Source organism: Schistocerca nitens, chromosome 2 (assembly GCF_023898315.1).
Source record: "Schistocerca nitens isolate TAMUIC-IGC-003100 chromosome 2, iqSchNite1.1, whole genome shotgun sequence".
Taxonomy (NCBI): domain Eukaryota; kingdom Metazoa; phylum Arthropoda; class Insecta; order Orthoptera; family Acrididae; genus Schistocerca; species Schistocerca nitens.
The window spans coordinates 748045872-748068989 of NC_064615.1; positions in this window are offsets into that span (position 1 = coordinate 748045872).

A 23118-nucleotide genomic window follows, 5' to 3' on the forward strand; every position below is an offset into this window, starting at 1 on the left:
CTCTGCAGACCACGATATCTTCTCGTGGTAAAGTGCTGGTTCAGCTAGACCTTTTTGATATTATGCTGAATGAAGCAAAAGAGACAGTAGCGAAGGAACCGCATAGGACAAAGCAGTGTTTGAAGGAAAGTGAGGCTGCAGTTTCATCATCTTTTAAGGAACCAGATATACATTGTTCTTAATAAGCATAGTCATCACAGTTGTAATGCAGTTTTCACAGTGTCAGAACTATAAATTAGTGAATTTTTGAAAGTAATTAGTAGCTCAGTCGCTCTTTTCGCAATTTTGATTCAGGAAATTCGAGTTTTCCAATTCGTATTCCTGAAGCTTATGCAAGTTGTTCAAGTTCTCCTGCCATAAGTGGTCTCCCACCAGTTCTTCATCTTCTAGTTATTCATCACCATCATCAGCGTCTTCTAAAGACTGCGACTGCTTATTTTACGACAAAACGTATTCTGCTGGAAATGGTAGTGCCGACAGTTCCGACATAGCTGATTCTGACAGAGCTGGAAGCTTTCGGAAGCTCCGGATAGAATCAGTACGCCAACTGAATTATCTCCAGTTAACAAATGGTGCTTCATTGTTCTCTGTCAGTAGCAATAGTTCAATAACTGTCACGCAGGATACATCGACCTGCACGTTGGAGAGCTCTTCAAAGAAAGATATGAAACGGCAAAGAAATGTTGCGAGGTGCAAGTGCAACACTTTGAGTAAAGCAAGAAATACTGGACAGGCATACGAAACTCACACACAAAGAGGGACATGAAAGCAGGATGCAAAGAAAATTGCAAGCTTTGATGCTAACCGGAGTTCAGTTAAGTGCGTTGACTGCAACTATTGTCCGCATACTGGTCAGTACGTGATACACAACTCTAGAGACAATTCATTGCGAATTCAGTGTTGCCTATTCAAAAATGGTTCAAATGGCTCTGAGCACTATGGGACTTAACTTCTGAGGTTATCAGTCCCCTGGAACTTAGAACTACTTAAACCTAACTAACCTAAGGACATCACACACATCCATGTCTGAGGCAGGATTCGAACCTGCGACCGTAGCTATCGCGCGGTTCCAGACTGTAGCGCCTAGAACCGCTCGGCCACCCCGGCCGGCTATTGGTCCTAGGTATAGTCGTACTGGAGGCAGCAGATCTCCACAGCAACTTAAGATTGCATTTTATTATTTCTTGAGTGGTGAAAGGGCTTGCGTTTGTAAAACTTAAAAAGAAACCAAAAAAAAAAAAAATGCTTTAGATATCAATGATTGGCCAACCCGAAAAGTTCCGGAGATAAGTAATAAACCTTTCTTGAGCTAGATCAAAGAGGACAATATGGCAAACAAAAACCTTTTGGATCCAGGTATACGTGCAGGTATACGGTAGCATACTGAAGCTCTACCTAAAACTGAAAGCCGTTACTCTCGGGCTAATACTTCATTTTATACGTGGAAGCAAATCACTTGTTAATATTCACCTGAATTACATTGCCATCAGCGGAATAAAAAAGGAACCACATGAAAGCTATGCAGAATGTCATGCAAAACACAATTTAGCTTTCTTTGTGCCAAAGAAAGCTCTATGTGCAACATGCGTTGCCTACGTGAACTCTCATGATCAAGAAAGGATCACCTAAAAGAGCAATATGACTAACATTTTTTTGAGAAGAATTTGTCCATAGCAGAACACAGATAAAGAAAACTTTGATAGTACAGACGCAGTAGGTGATCTTCAACTACACTGCTCGAAAAAAAAAAATTGTACACTCTTTTAGAGGATTCTAATTTACTCAAGATTTATTGTTGCTAGAATGCATATGGAGTACATTAAATCATTTCATTTATAGATCAGCAGCACAGGCGGTTCTGAGGTACCAAGTATCGACCCATACTGGTACGTGGTGTAGCCTCCATGTGTGGCAATGCAGGCGCTGACTCACCCAGTCGATCCTACAGAAGACGAATACTGTCCTGGGATACGTTATGCCACGCCTCCTCGGCGTGTTCACGTAGTTCTGTAGGAGTTGTTGGTTGACGAACTGCATGGGTCTCGTCCCATCATATCCCACATGTGCTTGATTGGAGACAAGTCCGGAGATCATGGTAGCCAGGGAAGTTGCTGCACGTCTTGTAAAGACCGTTAAGTTTCATAGGCAGCATGTGGGTAAGTACTGTCCTGCTGGAACAGCATGTCACCTTCCTGTTGGAAGAACGGCAAAATAACGGGTCTAACAACATTCTGCACGTACCGAACACTGACTAGCGTCTCCTACAGAAACACCATAGGTAAACGAGAGTTGTGGCCTGTCGCTCACCAGACCATAAGACCCGGGGTGGGGCTAGTGTGGGACGAATACACACCAGGAGATAGCTCTCACCAGGTCTACGTCGTACACGCAAACGACCATCAGTTGTGCGCAACCAGAATCAGCTTTCATCGCTGACCACCACGGCGAGCCATTCAATCCTCCAAGTGGTCCTCTGACAGCACCAATCGCGCTGTGCGTGTCGATACTGTGGTGTGAGTGGAAGACGGGCTTGAAGTGTGTATGCCTATAGTCCCACTACTAATAACCGCTTCACAACAGTTCGTGTTGACACGTCTAGTCTCACAAGCCCTCTTATCTGCAGTGTTGTAGCTGTATGAACTGCTATTATAATATGTCCAGAAGCTTGGCCTGCTGGTGTGAGAATGTTCAAGTGACCGCTGATAGCAGCATCGTTGCCCAACTAACGCAGCACTTCCAACTCGTTGCCCAGTTCTCTAAAAGGACCGTACCGTCAGTCGGAAGACCTAAATTTGACCCTTTCAAACTTGCTCAGTTGGCGGTAGGAAGCATGAATGCGTCTCTGTGTCATGGTTGTCTGCTTGTTTCACGCGTTTTGCGCCACTCTGAGCCTTCTGGTCGTGAGCATTCTCTATTAGAGGGTAGACACAAATTTTTGTACTTTCAACATTGCAGCACAGTCAGCAATCGTGATAATCTAATGTATAACAAACTATCAGCCTCGATTGCGGTAATGAAACCAACCTTTACCTAGGTTTCAGCCCAAATAATTGAGCCTTCTTCAGAAGATATACCAGAATATATAATTTGTCTAAGAGGATACGGTCTAGGCTGTTTTACTTTTATTTCTAGACCATGCCCTCTTAGACAAATTATAGATTCAGGTATATCTTCTGAAGAAGGCTCAATTATCTGGGCTGAAACCTAGGTAAAGGTTGGTTTCATTACAGCAATCGAGGCTGATAGTTTCTTATGTATGGTTGACACAAATGGCGCTCTGGTAGCTATGTCACTACACTATCTGTTGGCGGACGACGTTGAAACCATTATCAGTACAGCTACTATCTCCCAGAAATATGCCGGCAGCGGATCAAAATCAATGTCGTCTTTCCAGGTGTACTAACTTTTTTTTTTACAGAGTGGTCAGAAACTTTCTGAAAAGCTTGTGAGAGTGTTACAGGTTAGGTTATGCTGAGTAATGATTGTTAATAAATAAATGTGATACGTTGCACCGTTTTTGAGTTAATTAGCGCTTCAGTTAGCCAATCAGGCCATTGCGTGTGCGAATTCTAGCGCCCCACCTGAGACGGTGTCGCCAAACGTGTTCTTCTTTTCGTTTCCTAAAACCGAACAACAAAACGATACAAAAATTGAATATGGGATGGTAGTAAGGATAGAGTCCGAGCCAAAGGCTGAGCTGTCTCGTCCGCTATCATTTATACTTTGAGAACTACTGACCCTAATTGAATCTGGCGGGCCGCTTGAATTTGCACGCGCAACGGTTAGATTGGATAACTTCATTGGTAATTAACTCGGAAACGGCGCATCGTATCAAACTGTTTATGACCACCCTGTACAGTTGCCAAAGGCAGATGTTTCCTCATTTAATTATAAATCCAAAATAAATGTCTTAAACTTACTTATTTATGACCTCAAGATAAACGCGCGTGATTACTTTGCTTAGGACGAGTCAAATGGTCATCGTGGAGTGAATCAGTAATGTTCATGTGTAATAATGTATTCAAAATAGACAGCTAACACAACCAGTGGTGAAGTCATCTATTCTGATAATTTTGCTAGCCAACAAGGAAATAAATTTATGTTGGGCCTGTATTTTTATGCAGTTCGTTATCTTGGAATAATATCCATTTCCCACAAATGTCTTATAAAAGGGCGCACTCAGAATGAAGGAGATTCAGCTCATTCTCTGATTAAGAGACAAGCGAAGAGCCAGTTTAGAGGTGGACCAATTTATATCTCTGAAGGGTTTGTTGCTACTGTACGATCTGCAAAAATACAGGGCGAACCTTACCATGTGCACGAATTATGACATGAGGACTTTTATGACATGAGGACTTTTATGATTTAAAATACATAGTGGTCGGTCCTCTTAATATGAAACCTTTGAAACTGACAGATGTAAAAGTTGTCAAAATACCAGTGACTCTTCCTATTCCTTATCTATATAAATAAAAATCAGTTGTCGCATATATGAGAGATCATCACCTGACTACGACTTGACCGTTAGTTGATTTTTTTTTATTGCGTTAGTTATCGTCAGGACAAGACTTGTATGAAAGAAAATTTTTGGAAACTCCAGCGTAAAAGTCGGAAATTAACATAAATTGCACCGTATGTACGAAATATCATCAGTTAAGAACGGATCGACAGATTTGGTTGATTTTTGTCTTTGTTTTGTGTGTAATTGTCAGGACAAGGTTTGTATAAAAGAAAATTTTTGGAAAATCCACCGGAAAAGTCGGAATTAAAATCAGTTGTGGAAGATCATTGCTTGAGAACGGCTCGAGTGATTCGGTTGACCTTTTTTGATGCCGTAATTGTGGATGGTAATTGTATTTTTGGTGCGAAAAAGAAAATAAAAACAACTTGCGTTCAGTTTGACAGCTCTGCTGTGACATGTTTTCATAAAAAAATTCAGTAAAAGATAGTCACTTATTTACTACAAATTTTTACATGACAGTCTAACGGACGTCTGGATTGACAAATGCTATACCTGCATATTTTTGTAATATACATAATGTATACATATACATCTAACGTACAAAGAGTAAGCCTGATTACCATAAATCTCGAAATGTTTCGACCGATTTACTTAAAATTTTTACATGATACTCTAATGAACATTTAGACGGAAATGGACATAGACAGGGGGGACGGGGGTGAAGAGGAGATGGACAGAAAGAGGGGAGGTGATTATGGACATAGAGATGGGGGGGGGGGAGGAGGTGATGTATGGAGAGAGAGGGGGATTAGAAGATGGGCAAAGAGAGAGAGAGGGAGGGATGGACAAGGAATTTAGGACGTACATGCAATTTCCATACATATATAGCAATTGCGAAGCATTGCACGGTTTGCTAGTTTTTAATAATTTCTGCATCAGAGAGGAGATCTGCAAGAAGTAAGCGTAACTAAGAAAAGAAAGACAATGTAAGAAGTGGCTCCGAAACCAGCCTTTCTTTCTAAGAAGAAAGAAGACGTTCAGGATTTATTGGCACAGACTTTTATCCCAAAGGCTTACACTATTACATACCTTCATACACTCAGTGATATGTTAGTAAGTAATGAAATTATCTTCATATTACCGATGACAGTCCACAGCTGACGCCTAGATTTTGTTGCACATGATGGAAATATTTCAGTGCGTAGGGAGTCATGGACACCAGTGACGTAACTACAACTAATATGATCCCAATTCGAGTAAAAAATGTCGGATTTTGATTTGTTTGGTGCTTTGAGGATAATGTTTCTAGCAACTATTACATAAGTGTGCGTCTGAGGCACTTTGGGTCTCATAATATAATTTTGGAAACAAATAAAATAAGTTTGATACTCTCATAATTATTAAAGTGACTTATTTTGTCGAATGGTCAAACTTGATGCTTTTAAATATTTTGGTCTTGAAACTGTAGTCCTTTAAAAACTTAAAATTCTGCTCCTGAATAACGCCACTTTTTTTGAGTTATGACACTGTATTTAACGAGCTTAATACCCAACAAAAAGGACAATGTCCCATCCAACTGTTTTGTCTTCCTGCCATTTTCTAAGCCACATAATTGGCCCACAGATGTGAGGAAGGGGGAGGAGAAATCTGGCTACCCCCCCCCCCCACACGCACACACACAATAGGAATACAGAATATCCCCTCAGTGTTTGAATTTCGCAACAAATTTTGAACTTCGTGCTATGTTATACATAGGGCAACGTCGGAGAATTGGAGGAGGGGGAATCTGGGGACAGCGCCTCATGTCATACGGAGAGAGTGGACGGGAGTAGGAAAACTGGTAACAGTGTGGACTGTCTTTGAAATGATACACCGCCACTACCATTGGTAACTAGAACCCCAATAATTGGTAAAAAATTTGGGTACATACGAGGTCTCTTAAAAAAATTCCGAAACTTCGTCCATAAAATTTTTCTAAGATTACCTTTTACATATAGTGTATGGTCTCCTTCGAAATACTCTTCCCCAGAATTGATACACCGCTCCTAACGCCGTTTCCACTTCCGGAAGCAGTCTTGGTACCACTCTTGCTGCATCGCGCAGAGCGCCGTCTGCGAATTTTCTTTCATCACGTCTATCGTTGCAAATCTTCGTCCTTTCAATGGGATTTTCAACTTTGGAAATAAAAATAGAGGCCATATGATTCTCTAAAGGAACATCCCGTTCTCATTTGCGAGATCCAAAAGCTCTTCACAGATTGCGAGGTGAAGATCCTTCTGGTCTTGACTCCTGAGCCGTGGGGCGAACTTGGCGGCAACACGATGCATTCCAAGATGCTGTGTCGGTATTTCTTAACATGATCCAACTGAAATATTACATTCTTCTGCAATCTCTCGGTCAGTCAGTCTTTGATTGGCACGCACAATTTCTTTGGCGTTCCTGACCTGAGCGTCGTCGGTAGACATCGAAGGGCGTCCTGAACGAGGGTCATCTTTAACTTCCGTCTGGCTATTTCCAAATTGTGTGAACCATTCGATACCTCGAGTACGCCTTAAGCACTCATCACCGTAGGCTTTCTGCGTCATTCGGTGTGTCTCTGTAAAGGTTTTCTTGAGTTTCACGCAAAATTTAATGCAGACGCGTTGCTGCTTTAACTTGGCCAACTCGAAATTCGCAAACTGTGTAACACAACGGTCTACTCAATTAGCACTGAAGAATAACTAATAGACACACAACAACGTAACGTCCGGCAATTATGCAATAAACACAGGCGTGTACAGGGATGCTAACTGCATTTCGCTCTGACACACCATTAGCGCGAAATTACGAATGTTTCGTAACTTTTTGAACATACCTCGTATACTGCTTTTAAAAGACATTAGTATATCACACACTCATCCCACAAAGAAGTTACTTTTTGCCAGAGTATGCCGGGAAAACTAAAGTACGAACAAAACTGAACAGAAAATTATTCTCAATGAATTACAGTTTGTAAAATTTTAACTTGTCTTGAGCAGGTCGTGAAATGAGTTGTACAGATAAAAATTTCCAGTGGATAACAAATATCTACAAGGTCAGCTGCCCATACATAGGTGCGTGGCAACACTGCAGCATATGTTAATAGATCGGAATTGAATTTTTGTACTGGACTAATATCTCATTTGGACTGGGCTGCACTCTGTACTTCATTTCAAGAGACTTTTCGGCTGGGAGAAACGAAAACACGGTCTTCACAATGTCACTTCACTAATTTCTAAGTCACTCCAGTTAACTGTCTGTCACTATCAGTTTCATCTTACCTTCCTGGTTTTAAAGATGCTCCTCCAGGTGCTGACACTTTTGTGACGGACAGCTTAACGTACTTCTGCATTAAAAAACGTTCGAATAATAATGTCGAGTGGCTGAATAATGATAATGTTGCACGCAAGTCACCTTACTACTGATTTTCCAATGATAACAATCTCTCCGAAACTCATGATCTCTTTGTGCTTTTGTGTTATTACATTGCCACGTGTCAGCGCTCACTCGTAACGTGCGTCAGAGCAAACCGCCAGTTGTAGCCATGGTTTACATACCCCACAAAGAGAGGTCTGTCATAGCTATCGTGTGACGCATTGCACACACACCGTCACATGAGACATTAATTATTTACGAGTCTTTGCATCGATATTACTGTTTACCGTTCTCTGTCACTGGTGACCGATTTTTATCGGGACCAGATATTTAGCAGTGGTTGCTTCTGTCTTACTTCTTTAAAATTCTCCTCGTACGCACGTGGGAAGCGTTAATTTTAAGCACTGAAACCAGTGCGTTTAATTAGTCTAGAGAGATTAAAACTACGAAACGAACAACGGTTGTCTCACAGTACAGTTTCAGTGCCTGCTCTTTGGTGCCATCGCCTGTGTAAGTTATATCTTTTAATATTCATCATACACAAATTCACAATATTTAAATCGTTTAACGCCATATACGTTACTATGTTTCGGAGCTACGGAAAAATTAAAGTTTCTTTCCGTTACACTCTCGCGGGGAGCGCAGGAAGCACGACTGTTTAAGTGCTTCTATGTGTGTTGTAATTAGTCTAATCCTGTTTCTACTGTCCCAATGGAAGGGATACGTAGGGGATTGCCATACATTCCTAGATTGAACTGATTCTTAAAACCATGTAAGTAGGCTTTCGAGCGATGGTTGCTATCTTCAAACGTCTGCCAGTTCAAGTTTCTCATATCCGTGACGAACTTTTGTGGATGAAACAAAACTGTGACCAGTCGTACTGCGCCTCTTCCTATGCGTTCAATATCTCTCGTTTGTCCTGTTTCGTACAGATACTACTTACTTGAGCAATACTCTAGTACGGCTGCACGAGTATTTTTAAGCTATCTACTTTACAGAATGATAACACTTTACCTATGTTACCTGTTACTGTGAATGTCATGTCTGTTCTTTCGGACATGTCCGAAAGAACGGAAACGACTCAGATTCCGCAGCTGTCATACATATTATTTAAATTGAAGGTACAGGAGGGCGATCCTGAAGAAAAGGAGAGCGCTGAGGATATCAGCTGCATCCGGACTCTAAGCGGAATGAGAAGTGACGAGTAAAAATCTGTGCCGGAGCAGTAATCGAACCCACGATCTCCTGCTTGCTAGGCAGTTGAGTCAAACATTGCTCCATCCGAACACAGTGCTATAGCAAATTCGCGGACTATCTCAGCACGCTCCCCGGCCGACTCACATTCTCGCCTAGCGCCACCTATCTGCAGCCCTGTCCCCCAGGTTCGAGTCCCAGTCTAGCACACATTTTCACTTGTCGCCCCTAATTCCACATAAAGTCCCGAGGAAGGTGATATCATTAGTTCCTTCCCTTTATTTCTTACTCACCCCCCCCCCCCCCCTCCCCCAATTCCACCACCTTCAGTTTACATAATATTATCAAGAAATATCCCGTCCTTCGAAACATCTCAGGACAGCGTGAAATGGTTTCAGAAACTTCCAAGACACGTTATTGAAGAATCTCTGTTTTGTAACGTCAGTTGCATAGCCCAACAGTTTTAAGTGGCCCCACAGATAACAATCCAAAGCGCTTGCGTCTAGAAGACGTGCAAACGGGGCAAGTGCTCCTCTGCATGTATCCATCTGTCTTGGAAGGTACCATTCACGCCCTCGAACAATGTTGGAATCGTCCCACACATAAATCACACGCTTCCCCCTATTCACGGGTACACGTATTACAGCGAAGTCTAGAAGCGTGTACTGCATAGCATCCGTGCAGAAAGCACCTGTAGGACGTTCTGGAACAGCATACAATCTGCCAGTGGCCTACAATTTTCTCTCAGGTTAATTTGGAACTTGTGGTCGTGTGTAGACCGCATTGTTCCTTGAGTATTGAGGTTGGGAAAATAGCTATTCCATCTCGTCCGTATGTTTGCTTTATCTGCATGCAAAACTGAAGCTAAAAACGGCTGACTGGTTGTATGTTCAACAAACCAACGGACGAAAGCATTTCTTAATTTGGTAATCGACAGAAGGAAGCTGTTACACATGTTGGAAATGGTGCAGATACATGAAATGTTCATGAAATACGCTACATGCGGCACTATGAGAAGCATAACATGCTAGGATGTTCTTCCTTATCAGGTGTACCCACGAATCTTACTCTCTCTCGTTCCACCACTCGTGGTTTTAAGGATCTTGTAGCAGTAATGCGACGATACACACCAGAAAAGGTTAAATAACTAGGCTCTCTTCTATACGTAAACACGTTTTGATACAGCTGTGCCATCTCACGTCTATTACCATTCGCAGACTTATACAAGCTTATTAAATGTACCTTCAGTGTTTCAAAGGAAGCTGCAAGAATACCGACACGAAATACACACATATAAGTGAATATAACATCTATCCTAAACTCAGTTCACAGCCTCTCATTATGGGCATTGTTTCCAATGCGACAAACGTGAATACGATACCGGTAGCCTAACTCTTGCTATACACGTTCCAACAAGTCATGGTTGATATCAGCAATCGCCTTAGTTATCTGTTCTTGCAACTCTTCGGAATTAAGTGACACTGGAGGCAGGAACCCACCATATTTGACATAACCCCATAAGAACAAATGACATGGAGTTAACGTAGGCGACCATGGGATCACTGAAGAAGAGGAGAGCCATGATGAAAGAAGGCACATCCAATCCAACGCCGAGGCAGTCTGGCATTGAGGTAATCATGAACGCTTGATAGAAAACGTGGTGAAGTACCATCTTGTTGGGGAAGGAAGATGCCAGCGTCTTACTGTAATTGTGGCGTAAGCCATCGCTGCAGCAGGTCCAGGTTCACTAAATGAGTTACTGCTCTCTCCACACACAAAAATGGTCCATAAACTTGTGAAGAAGATATGGCATAAAAACACGTTAACTTTAGGTGAATCACCAATGTGTTCCACAATCGCGTGTGGATGTTCAGTGCCCCAAACATGCACTTTATGACGATTCACCTTTCCAGACAGATGACACGAAGTTTCTTCACTGAGAACAAACTTCTGTGGAAAACAGTCTTCCTCCAGACGCTCCTGCAAATTATTGCGGTAGTCAGAAGCTCATTGTTCCGAGGAGTCTACGCGTGCATCAGCTGCAAGCGGTACTATTTTACATGCGAATACTTGCGTAGAATGCACCAGTTATCTGACAATGGTATCTGAAGATCTCTGCTTCGATGTGTCGTCGATTTCTTCGGTCTTCCAGCGAATGATTCCTGCACAGGCTCCATATTCCCTGCTTATGGTCCTGGCACCCTGTTTTCTTCGCATCACATAAGCAGCCAGTGTCACGGGAATTGGTACGAAATCGTTAGCAAACTATCATAATTAACTCACATTTAACGAAGTCAATGACACAAAAACACCACCCATCGCTCTATTACACGACGTGTTTTGAGACGCCTGGCTCCTAGTGGTGCGCTCTGCACTTACATCATGGCACTTATGAAGCCCTTTGTACCGAAGAAATCACAAGCGAACATGAGCGAATGCGCGTTTGCGCAAACTACGCACAAGGGTTCGCTACTATGTAGCATCCATCCCTGTATCAGTGAATAGTCATGTGGGAACAAGGTCTGAGAATCAAAGGCTCTGATTGTCAGGATGAGTTGCAGTTTGTCATCCGTGATAGTGTAGGCTTCAAAACAACGTTTTAGGATCCGGAACTATCGATCTGGTTATCTGGCATGCACGTCGGGGCGAAGAACTCTCCACGGAACGCGGAAGACGAGCTGTAGCTTGCTAGCGAATTGTCCGTAAGTTGTATGTTACGCAATGTGCTCGGCTCTTACCTGAAATTTAACATCGTCTGTGCAAGATAGTGGCTTCCTCTGATACTGTCATGAAGAGGCAGCATGCATAGTAGCCGGTGAAGTAAACTCACTTTCGATGTGTTTGTCATCTGCCGTGGTGCTCGTCTGGGTCACTACTTGTGGGAATGACAATCCTCTGCTAAATACGAGCAGTGTTAGTACCACGAACTTCTTTAAATTATGAAAAACATGCATACGAGGTGTGGCTAGAAAAAAACCGGACTAGTACTGGTGAAACAATAAAACGAATGCAATAAGGCTGAAAGTCGCGTGGCCTGTCACGTGACTCTCGCTCCGCCTACTGCTCGAGTTTCATCTGCCTCCTGCACTCAGTCTGCCCGTGGCGTCTGTTTTAAGTAGTTGACGTTTTGTCTGTGCGTCGGAAAATGTTGAGTGTACAGAAAGAACAGCGTGTTAACATCAAATTTTGTTTCAAACTAGGAAAATCTGCAAGTGAAACGTTTGTAATGTTACAACAAGTGTACGGCGATAATTGTTTATCGCGAACACAAGTGTTTGAGTGGTTTAAACGATTTAAAGATGGCCGCGAAGACACCAGTGAGGACACTCGCACTGGCAGACCATTGTCAGCAAAAACTGATGCAAACATTGAAAAAATCGGTAAACTTGTTCGACAAGATCGCCGTTTAACAATCAGAGCAGTGTCTGAGTTAACAGGAGTTGACAAGGAAAGTGTTAGGCAGATTCTTCATGAAAGTTTCAACATGAACAAAGTGTGTTCAAAAATGGTTCCAAAGTGTCTCACAATTGAACAGAAGGAACGCCGAAGAATGATTTGTTCTGACATCCTGGAAAACATTGAAAGTGATCCCACCTTCTTACAAAATGTTATTACTTGCGATGAATCGTGGTTTTTTACTTACGATCCCGAAACTAAACGCCAATCGATGCATTGGAAAACTCCTGGTTCTCCACGACAAAAAAAAGCACGAATGTCAAAATCGAAATTCAAGGCAATGATGATTGTTTTTTTTGACATCAAAGGGATTGTGCACATTGATTGGGTACCAGAGGGACAAACAGTGAATCAGCATTACTACATTAGCGTCCTGGCTACCATACGTGAGCGAGTACGGAGAAAACGGAACGATTTGTGGAGAAAAAAGTCATGGATCCTTCACCAAGACAATGCCCCAGCTCACAGTGCGTTGTCAGTGAAGACGTTTTTGGCAAAACACAACATTCCCATCTTAGATAATCCACCCTACTCACCTGATTTGGCCCCCTGTGACTTTTTTCTTTTCCCTAAAGTCAAGTCAGCTTTGAAAGGAACTAGATTTGAGACTGTTGAAGCTGTAAAAGAAAAAGCGACGGAAGTAATGTATGGACTTAACGAAAATGATCTGCAGCATTGCTATGAACAGTGGAAAATTTGTATGGAGCGGTGTAGAGACCGAGGAGGAGAGTACATTGAAGGAGATAACATGAAATTGTAAATAATTGTAAATAAATGTTTTTTCCAGCATCAGTCCGGTTTTTTTCTAGCCGCACCTCGTATAACACACAAAAATATATACATTACGCCAGCTGATTACACAGACACAAGGCGGTAAAACTGAAAGAATTCCAAAGAAGGTCTCTAAGTCAAAGCAAAGAAGTTCATTATTTTTTTCATAATGTGTGACTAGTTGCGTTGCCACAGGCATTTACACAGGAGCGAACGGAAGAAAACACGACATAACCGTGCAACCGACACACTGACTTCGGTGTTTTCAAAGTTAACATTCCACATTTGGTGGTTTTCGTATTTATGCTTGCGCATTGCGAAAATACGCAGTTTTAGAGATACACGGTATCAAAGATCTCCCCAGAAGTTTGCTGTGCTAATGTGTCGGAAAATGTGCGTGACGTTAAATGCTTGGAGGTAGTACACTACAGACTGAATTGCAGCTCCAGTTTTCCTTAGCACTACTCAAAAGGATTGCACATATGTAGATTGACGCTTTTTGCAGAATTCTCATTACAACTGAGGAGGGATTTTAAAAGCAGAACAGTGATCACTGACGTCCAACATAACTTGAAGAAACGATAGCAGTAACATTCTGATTATTGGCAACCAGAGACATTTACATTAGTGATTGTTTTGCATTTTTTTAGCTGCTATATATCATTTTCTGACGTCTGCAGTGGCATATGTGCGGCATTTCAAGGATTTTATTAAATTAAACACGAGGAAAATAGTGTTAATAAAATGATTAATTGAATTTGAAACATACTGCGTTACCTCCACCGGGGACCACTTGCGCCCGCTGAAAGAGCCAGTGGGCCAAGACAAGGAGAGAGGGCACCCTCCGCGGTGAGCATCCAAGATGTGGACATCAGCGCAGATCAGAAACGCTCAGGGTGGAGCAGGGCGGATGCCCTCGCCTCGCTTAAGAATGGACACCTCGTGATGGCTGGCGGACAATGAGAAGGCTGCCGAAAACTGATGGACCCCGTATTCAAGAAGATGGAGCTTCAAAAATGCACACGTGAAGACATCTGGATTCTTCTGGTCTGGCAGCAGCCATTTCACCCGCCTTAGAGAGCAATAACGTGTCAACAATTCAGGAACCCATCAAACACAAAAGCGCCAAGAATTCGCAAAGATAGGCATGTGGAGCTAAAATAACTGCGAAAGAAGTCAGCCTGCTTAAAAATATGTTTTCTGGACAGGATGGACACCCCTTGTAAAACACGAACGCCAGTAGGTTCTTCGATGAATCATGAACTTGAGACAGTCCGGGCCTAATGCAGAGAGAGCCATTATAAGGATGTGTTGTGTGGCTGCTTTCACAACAAATTAGAAATGCAGGAAAACATATAGTGTACGACCAACGCTGGGAGCAGACTTGACGGTGAAATGGTTCTCGAGTCACACACCAGCCCACACAAGAGAGGAAATTTCCACCGTGCACTGGGAGGCGTGGTCATAAAACGTCGATCAGTCATTGGGCGGTTCTGCAAGTTTAGTCCACCAATAAAAAGGCCGAGAGGAGGGAGTCGTTAGCCTCGAGATACGGCAAGACATGGCGACCTGTCAAGGTGGACATCGTTCCGGGTCCTCGCCGCACAGCCGCGGTCCACGGAGCAGAGCGGCCGGCCGACTCGCGCCGCACACCTCCGAGGCGACGCGCCCTCCCAAGCCACAGGGATTCCCATCTGAGCTCCCGAAGCATCTCCGTAACACTTGCGTTTTGTTCTGACATACCGATAACAAATGTAGCAGCCCTCCTCTGAATTGCTGCGATGTCTTCCTTCAATCCGACCTGGTATGGATCCCAAACACTCGAGCAGTAGCCAAGCGTCCTATATGTGGTCTCCTTTACAAGTGAACCACTCTTTCCTAAAATTCTCCCAAAAAATCTAAGTCGGCAATTTACCTTCCCTGCCACAGTTTGCACACGCTCATTCCACCTCATGTCGCTTTGCAACGTTACGCCCAGATATGTAAACGACCTGACTGTGTAAAGCTGAACACTAGTAATACTATATCCGAACATTACAGATTTCTTCTCTGTACTCATCTAACTTACATTTTTCCATGTTTAGCGCTAGCTGCCATTCATCACATCAACTGGAAATTTTGTCTAAGTCGTCTTGTATCTTTCCACAGTCAGTTAACTTTGACAGCTTACCGTACACCATATCATCATCAGCAAACAACTGCAGACTGCTGCCCACCCTGTCCGCCAAATCTTTTGTGTATACCGAGAACAACAGCAGTCCTGTCACACTTCCTTGGGGCAGTTCTGACGATACCATTGTGTCTGATGAACACTCGCTATCGAGAACAACATACTGGGTTCTATTAATTAAGAAGTCTTCGAGCCACTGACATATCTGCCAACTTATTTCATATGCTCGTACATTCGTTAATTGGGCACCGTCTCAAATGCTTTCCGGAAATCTAGAAATACCGGATCTGCCTGTTGCCCTTCATCCACAGTTCTCAACATATCATGTCAAAAAAGGGCAAACTGAGTTTCACACGAGCGATGCTTTCTAAAACCACGCTGATTCATGGACATAAGCTGCTTAGCCTCAAGAAAGTTTTTAATATTAACTGAGAATGTGTTCTGCAGCAAACAATAGACTGTGCGGCTGGTCCCGGCGGAGGTTCGAGTCGTCCCGCGGGCATGGGTGTGCGTGTTTGTCCTTAGGATAATTTAGGTTAAGTAGTGTGTAAGCTTAGGGACTCATGACCTTAGCAGTTAAGTCCCATAAGATTTCACACACATTTGAACATTTTTTGCAGTAAACAGAAGTTATGGATATTGGTCTGTAGTTTTGCTTGTCCGTTCTTTTAAATTTCTTATATACTGCAGTCACCTGCGGTTTTTTTTTTTATTTCAGTTGCTTGGGACTTTGTGCTGGGCCAGAGATTCACGATAAATGCGAGCTAGTTGCTAGTTAAGGAGCCAATGCAGATTACGGTTTGTAAAATCGAATTGGGATTCATCCGGACCTGGTGACTGATTTGTTTTCAAGTCTTTAAGTTGCTTCTCCACGCCAGGTATGCTTATTTCTATGTCGTCCATACGGGAGTCTGTCCGATGGTCAAATGACGGTATGTTTGCACGGTTCTCCCGCGTGAACAATTTCTTGAACGTGAAATTTAAAACTTCTGCTTTCGTTTTGCTAGCTTCAACTGCCACACCAGATTGGTCAACAAGGGACTGAATGGATGCCTTAAACCTGCTGTCTGATTTTACGTACGACCAGAATTTTCTCGGGTTCTCTGCCAGATCTTTTGCTAAGGTGTGACAGTGGTAGTTTTTGTATGCTTAGCGCATAGATCTTTCCACAGAGGCACGAATCTCTACTAACCTTCGGTTGTCGTCGTTTGTGCGTCTCCTTTTGAGCCTACAGTGCAACAGCCTCTGCTTTCTCAGTATTTAACGAATTTCGTTATTAAACCAAGGTAGGTCTTTTCCATCATCTATCTTCTTACCAGGCACGTAACTCTCCAGACCACGATTTACAGTGTGCTTAAACTTTGCCCTTAATTCCTCTACACCCACTTGCTGGTACTAAGTGATACAAATTCACTGTATAAGCAAGATGTTAATAACTGCTTATCTGCTCTATCTAGCAGACTCAATCTCCTAGCCTTCTTTGACTGATTTATTAACTTTCGTAATCAAAGTTGATATAATGACATCAGGAACGCTAATGCCCGTTTCTATACTGACATTGTCGATAAGGTCCGGCCTATTTGTGGCTACAAGGTCCGAGATATTTCCATTGAGTGTGGGCTCCCGAGCTAGCTGCTCAAGACAATTTTCAGAAAACGTATTCAAAAGTATTTTGCATGACTGAAGCGCCTAGAACCGCTCGGCCACAGCGGTCGGCTGCGAAGCTTGGTAGATATGGTAATTGACTGATGTAGAACGGATTTTTGCTGGGAAAAGAATTACTTCGAGTTCCGCCAAAAATTTCTCTATACTGTATGTATGACGGTATGACATCCATGCTGTCATTTGACAAGCGACAACGTGAGTGAATAGTATGACTGTCGAGAAGAGAGACTGTGCACTGTTAGTGAAACTGTTTTATGTGCTGCATTGAGAGAACATCGCCCACTGAAAGGTCTGAGAAGAGGCCCCATGTCATTAAATGGTTTAAAGAAGATGATAATAAAATTCGAAAACGCGACTGAGCTTGGTGTGGGGTCTGGAAGAGGTAAGCGTCGTGTCCTGGCGGAAGTTATTGACGAGGTTGTTCTTCCTCCAACTGATATTGCAGCATGTGGTCCGGATAGGGTTAGTACTCACGCAGAGTCACGAGAATTGTCCATCCCATGGTCACCAGTACATAAAGTTTTGTGGTCTACTTTACACTAGTACCTGTACAAAATCCAGATGTTGCCGCAACGGGCATGATTCGTAGCAACATTCTGAATTTGCTCGAAGTTGATAACATATGACTGGGCAATATGCTATGGAGTAATGAGGGATGTTTTACGCTACAGGGTGTAACTACACAGTACTTCCGAATTTGCTATACTGTTAAACCGCATGTTGCACTCGCCGTATGTGACTGAGTGGCATAGATTCACCAGCACCTTTATTCTTGGTCTGTTCTTCTTTGAAGAGGATACACGCTGAGGGCCTCCCAGGTGTACCGTGACGTCCCCATGTTATCAATACCTTTTACTATAGCATGTGATTCCTGCTTTGGAATAGCGTCTCTAGTCTCTCTCTCTCACACACTCACTCACAAACACTCACCCTCTCTCTTTTGTTTTATAATGATCCCTTGCAATCCTCATCCTCAATTATTTGCTGGCTATATTTCAATCTCTGCCTTCCTCTACAGTTTTTACCCTTTACAGCTCCGTCTAGTACCACAGAAGTTATTCCCTGACATCTTTAACAGGTGCCCTATCATCCTGTCTCTCCGATTCTCCGCAGAATCTTCCCATTCCTTACCTTATCAGTTCACCTGATTTTCAACATTCGTCTGTAGCACCACATCTCAAAAGCTTCGGTTCTCTTTTTTTCCGGTCTTCTCACAGTCCATGTTCCACTACCATACAACGCGATGCGCCAAACATACATACTCAGAAATTTCTTCCTCAAATTAAGGCCTATGTTTAACACTAGTGGACTTCTCTTGGCCAGGAATACCCTTTTTGCCAATGCTAGTCTGCTTTTGATGTCATCCTTTCTCCGTCACTCATTGGTTAATTTGCCGTCTAAGTAGCAGAAGCCGTTAACTTAATCTACATCCTGGCCATGAATCCTCATGTTAAGTTTCTCGCTGTTCTCATTTCTGCTACTTCTCCATATTCTGTACTCATTAGACTGTTCATTCCATTCAGCAGATCATATAATTCTTCTTCACTTTCACCCAGGATATCAATATCATCATAAAATATTATCGTTGATATCCTCTCACATTGACTTTTAATTGCACTCTTGAACCTTTCTTTTATTTTCATCATTGCATCTTTTATGTATAGATTAAATAGTAGGGGCGAAAGACTGCATTTCTGTCTTACATCCTTTTTAATCCGAGCACTTCATTCTTGGTCTTCCACACGTATTATTCCCTCTTTCCTCTTGTACGTTGTATATTACCCGTCTGTCCCTATCGCTTACTCCCATTTTTCTTAGAATTTCGAACATTTTACATTGTTGAACGCTTTTTCCAGGTCGACAGATCCTATGAACGATTCCTGATTTTTGTGTAGCCTTGCTACCATTATCAGTCACAACATCTGAACAGTCTCTCTAGTGTCTTTTTTACCTTTCCCAAAACCAAACTTATCGTCATGTAATGCATCCTCAATTTTCTTTTCCATTCCTCTGTATATTTTCTTGTTAGCAACTCGAATGCATGGGCTGTTAAATGCTTATGCGATAATCCTCGTACTTGTCAGCTCTTGCAGTATTTCGAATCGTGTGGGTGCTTTTTTTCCGAAAGTCAGATGGTATATCACCAGACTCATACATTCTACACACTAATTTGAATAGTCGTTCTGTTGTCACTTACCCCCAACGATTTCAGAAATTCCAATGGAATGTTAACTATCCCTTCCGCTTTATTTGATCTTAAATCTTCCAGACCTCTTTTAAATTCTGGTTCTAGTACTGGATCCAAAAACTATTTTCTATCGACTGCTGTTTCTTCTTCTACCACATCAGACAAGTGTTCCCCTAATAGAAGCCTTCAATGTTCTCTTTCCACCTAGCCTATCCGCTCTCTCCTCTGCCTTTTAACAGTGGAATTCCATTGCGCTCTTAATGTTACCACCCTTGCTTTCAGTTTCACCGAAAGTTGTTTTGAGTTGCCTGTACGCTGACTCAGACCTTCCGACAATAATTCTTTTTCGATTTCTTCACATTCTTCGTGCAGCCATTTGGCTTAGCTTCTCTGCACCTCCTATTTGTTTAATTTGTGAGTGACTTGTATTTCTCTATTCCTGAATTTCCCTTAACATTTTTGTACTTGCTTCTTTCATCGATCAATTAAGGTATTTCTTCTGTTACCCATGGTTTCTTTGCAGTTACCTTCTTTGTACCTATGGTTTTCTTTCGAACTTCTGTGATTGCCGTTCTTAGAGACCTCTGTTCCTCTTCAAGTGAATTACCTATTGATCTACTCCTTATCACAGTATCTATAGGTCTAGAGAGCTTCAAGTATAATATATCTCTTCATTCCTTAGTACTTCCGTGTCCCACTTTTTTCTTATTGATTCTTCCTGAGTAGTCTCTTAAACTTTAGCCTACTCTTCATCATACTAAATAGTGATCTGAACCTGTATCTGCACTTAGGTAAGTCCTACAGTCTAGCAAAAGCGTAACTGTGTGAATACCAAAGTTTTCATGCAAGATGAAATAGCAACTCATTTTGCTCGTCCAGTGAGAGATCTGCTTAATTCAGGTTTCACAACCGTGTAATTTCTACAGGTGTTCCAGATCACCTGATTTGAATCCATGTGGCATTTGGCTCTTGGGATATCTAAAAGAACGTGTTTACCAGTGACACATTCAGTCTCTACCTTAAAGGAAGATGTTGCTCAGATTCCACTGGAACTGCGGCAAGAAACTGTTGATCAGGCTGTTTTATAGCTGCAGCATCTCACTGACATCTCTGATTGACAAATTGAACATATTGTGCCAGCCAGAGTGGCCGAGCAGTTCTAGGCGCTGCAGTCTGGAACCATGCGACCGCTACGTTCGCAGGTTCGAATCCTGCCTCGGGCATGGATGTGTGTGATGTCCTTAGGTTAGTTAGGTTTAAGTAGTTCTAAGTTGTAGGGGACTGATGACCTTAGAAGTACCTTAATGCTCAGAGCCATTTGAACCATTTGAACAAATTGTGTAAGTGGCGGTTTATAATAAAATCAGAATTATGCTTTTCTCACTTGTTTGACCTTATCTGCCCACATCTCGTTACTAACCCATTAGATATGGTAACATTTTTATAAGTCTTTCCTGCATTCACAGCCCCAGATTTGCACCTGGTAGCCAAAATTGGAACTAATTTTTTCCAGTATAAATCAGTTCCATATTAACACATTACCACACCTACCAAGTTTTGCTGCCATACAATAATTACAGCCCATTCTAGATCTCTGTGAATAGCTGCTCTACAATTATTTCCACCCTATAGTTTTCGGATATGAGTAACTCTATACTCTGATTAAAATTACTTGTCAGTTGACACTTCACAGGGTGGAGCTTGTTTCCTCCAGTCAGAGCACTCAGTGTCATGTAGGAAGTCATAGTTTAGAAACTATGAAACATGCCAATTTTTTTTAGTTTCTAAAGCTAATCAAAAGAACTTAATTATTATTTTATTCAATTAATGATTTAAATGTATTTGTTTAACATTGCAAATATGTTGCCATGTCATTTTAATTTCATATTGGTTTTTTTATTTGTTCTTACTTTTCTTCCTATCATTCTTTTTCCATTTGGAATCTGCTAGTAGCACCTATAATCTTCAACCAAGTGCCAACCAGTACTGTTCCTCAGTTGGTAAATAGCAGTTTGTGTAGCCAGTGTGAGGTTAGTTTCTGGTAACCAATGAATGACAGCAGGAAATTAAGGTTTGTTTTTTAGCACTGAAGCTGAAATTATTCTTTCTCGATTTTGCTTATAGAGGTTAGCTTATAGAGGTTTGCTTATAGAGGTTAGCTTTTACTTTTACCACTGATTGCTGACCACCATTTTCTCAGATACATTGAACATCATGAGATTGTGGTTAGATTGGGACATAAGTTTAAATTCAGGACTACAAAATGCGCCATCTACCCCAGTTCAGCCACTGGCCACTTCAAATCAACTATCGACAGAACATCATTCCAACATTGTTCTGCGTTACACATTAACAGCATTTGTGAAGTGACCAGCTGTGTATTTGTGTGTCACCAATAACTGAGTGGCAGCCAGCAACCAATGTGGCAACACAGTAGTGGCAAGTGACATAACATCAGCTGCTAACCATTATGGTACTTAGTGATGTAGTCAAAAACTATATTTTTATGTTTCATCGGCATCACTTCAGATTTCCATATTTTGGCCCATTTGCGCCATACATATAATTTCTTGGGTCAAGAGGAATGTCATGTTACCTGCAGTGACTTCACATTTCTTTGTGTGTATATTCACAGTTTTATTGTCAACTGGAGAAGCCAACAAATATGAAATGAAAGGGTCTGGTTATGGTGACAAACTAACAGAAGAAGACAGTTTGGCTGTGCAGTGAAAAAAAAAGGGAGAGAGATTTCTCTTTATCCAGTTTGTCAAGATAATCATAATAGTAATAGTAGTAGTAGTAGTAGTAGTAGTAGCACTAGTAGTAGTAGCAGTAGTGGTAGTAGTAGTAGTAGTTAGCTTCATTCAACTGTAGATCACTGTTATAAAGATGCTAGTGAACATGGCAATGCTTCACATTTGAAAAATATGAATGGGAATCAGATATACATTCTAATCTCCTTCTCCTTCCTCTATCTGTTCATTTTCTCTCCCCGCCCCCATCATTCTCTACCTCCTCCTCCCCACTGTTTTTGTCCATCTCCTTTTGCGCTTCTCTCTGACCTAGAGCCGGTGCCGCCAATAGTGCAGTATGGGTTGTACATGTGCAATAATTGGAAATGGTATATGAACATATGAGCCACCCTTCAGAGCATACATGTATTGTACGATCTTATGAAAGGCTTACTGTTATTAAGATTTCATCTTTCTTATTATTTTTATAGTTTATTTAATTTTGGACAGTTTTTTTCACAAATGTGATTTTGAAAGCATACATGCCAGTCTGTACAGTCGTGGAATTCCTAAGTTGTATTAAACAGCAGTTGCATAACACAAAGCAGTTTATTCCCAGAGATGAATCCCCTGAGGTATTCATCATATTGATTTTGTTGCACCATGTAGTGCTCAAACATAAGTGAAAAGGATTACAGTAACACGTTGCCTCATGTCAGCACAGTGACTGGCGGTGATTGGTTAACAAGGTGTTAAGGATTACAAAATAGTGTCAATGGAAACAGAAGATAGTGACAGTGGTCCTAGTACTCCCAAGGAATCTACAGTGAGCATACTTAAATATAAGAGGTGAAAATAAAGATGAAGAAAACTCTGGGAAACTAATCATGAATTTAAAGGTTGGTTGTGTGCCAATCAATCAATCTAAGAAAGGGCAAGCTGTAGAGTCTGTAACCTGACTTTTGCATTTAAGGGGACTGCATTAAAAACCGTGGAACTTATGTAAAACAAATTAAACAGCAGACAATTTTGAGTACATCTGTAAAATCAGCTATCACTGATACCTCTTTAAATAATCAAGCACGCA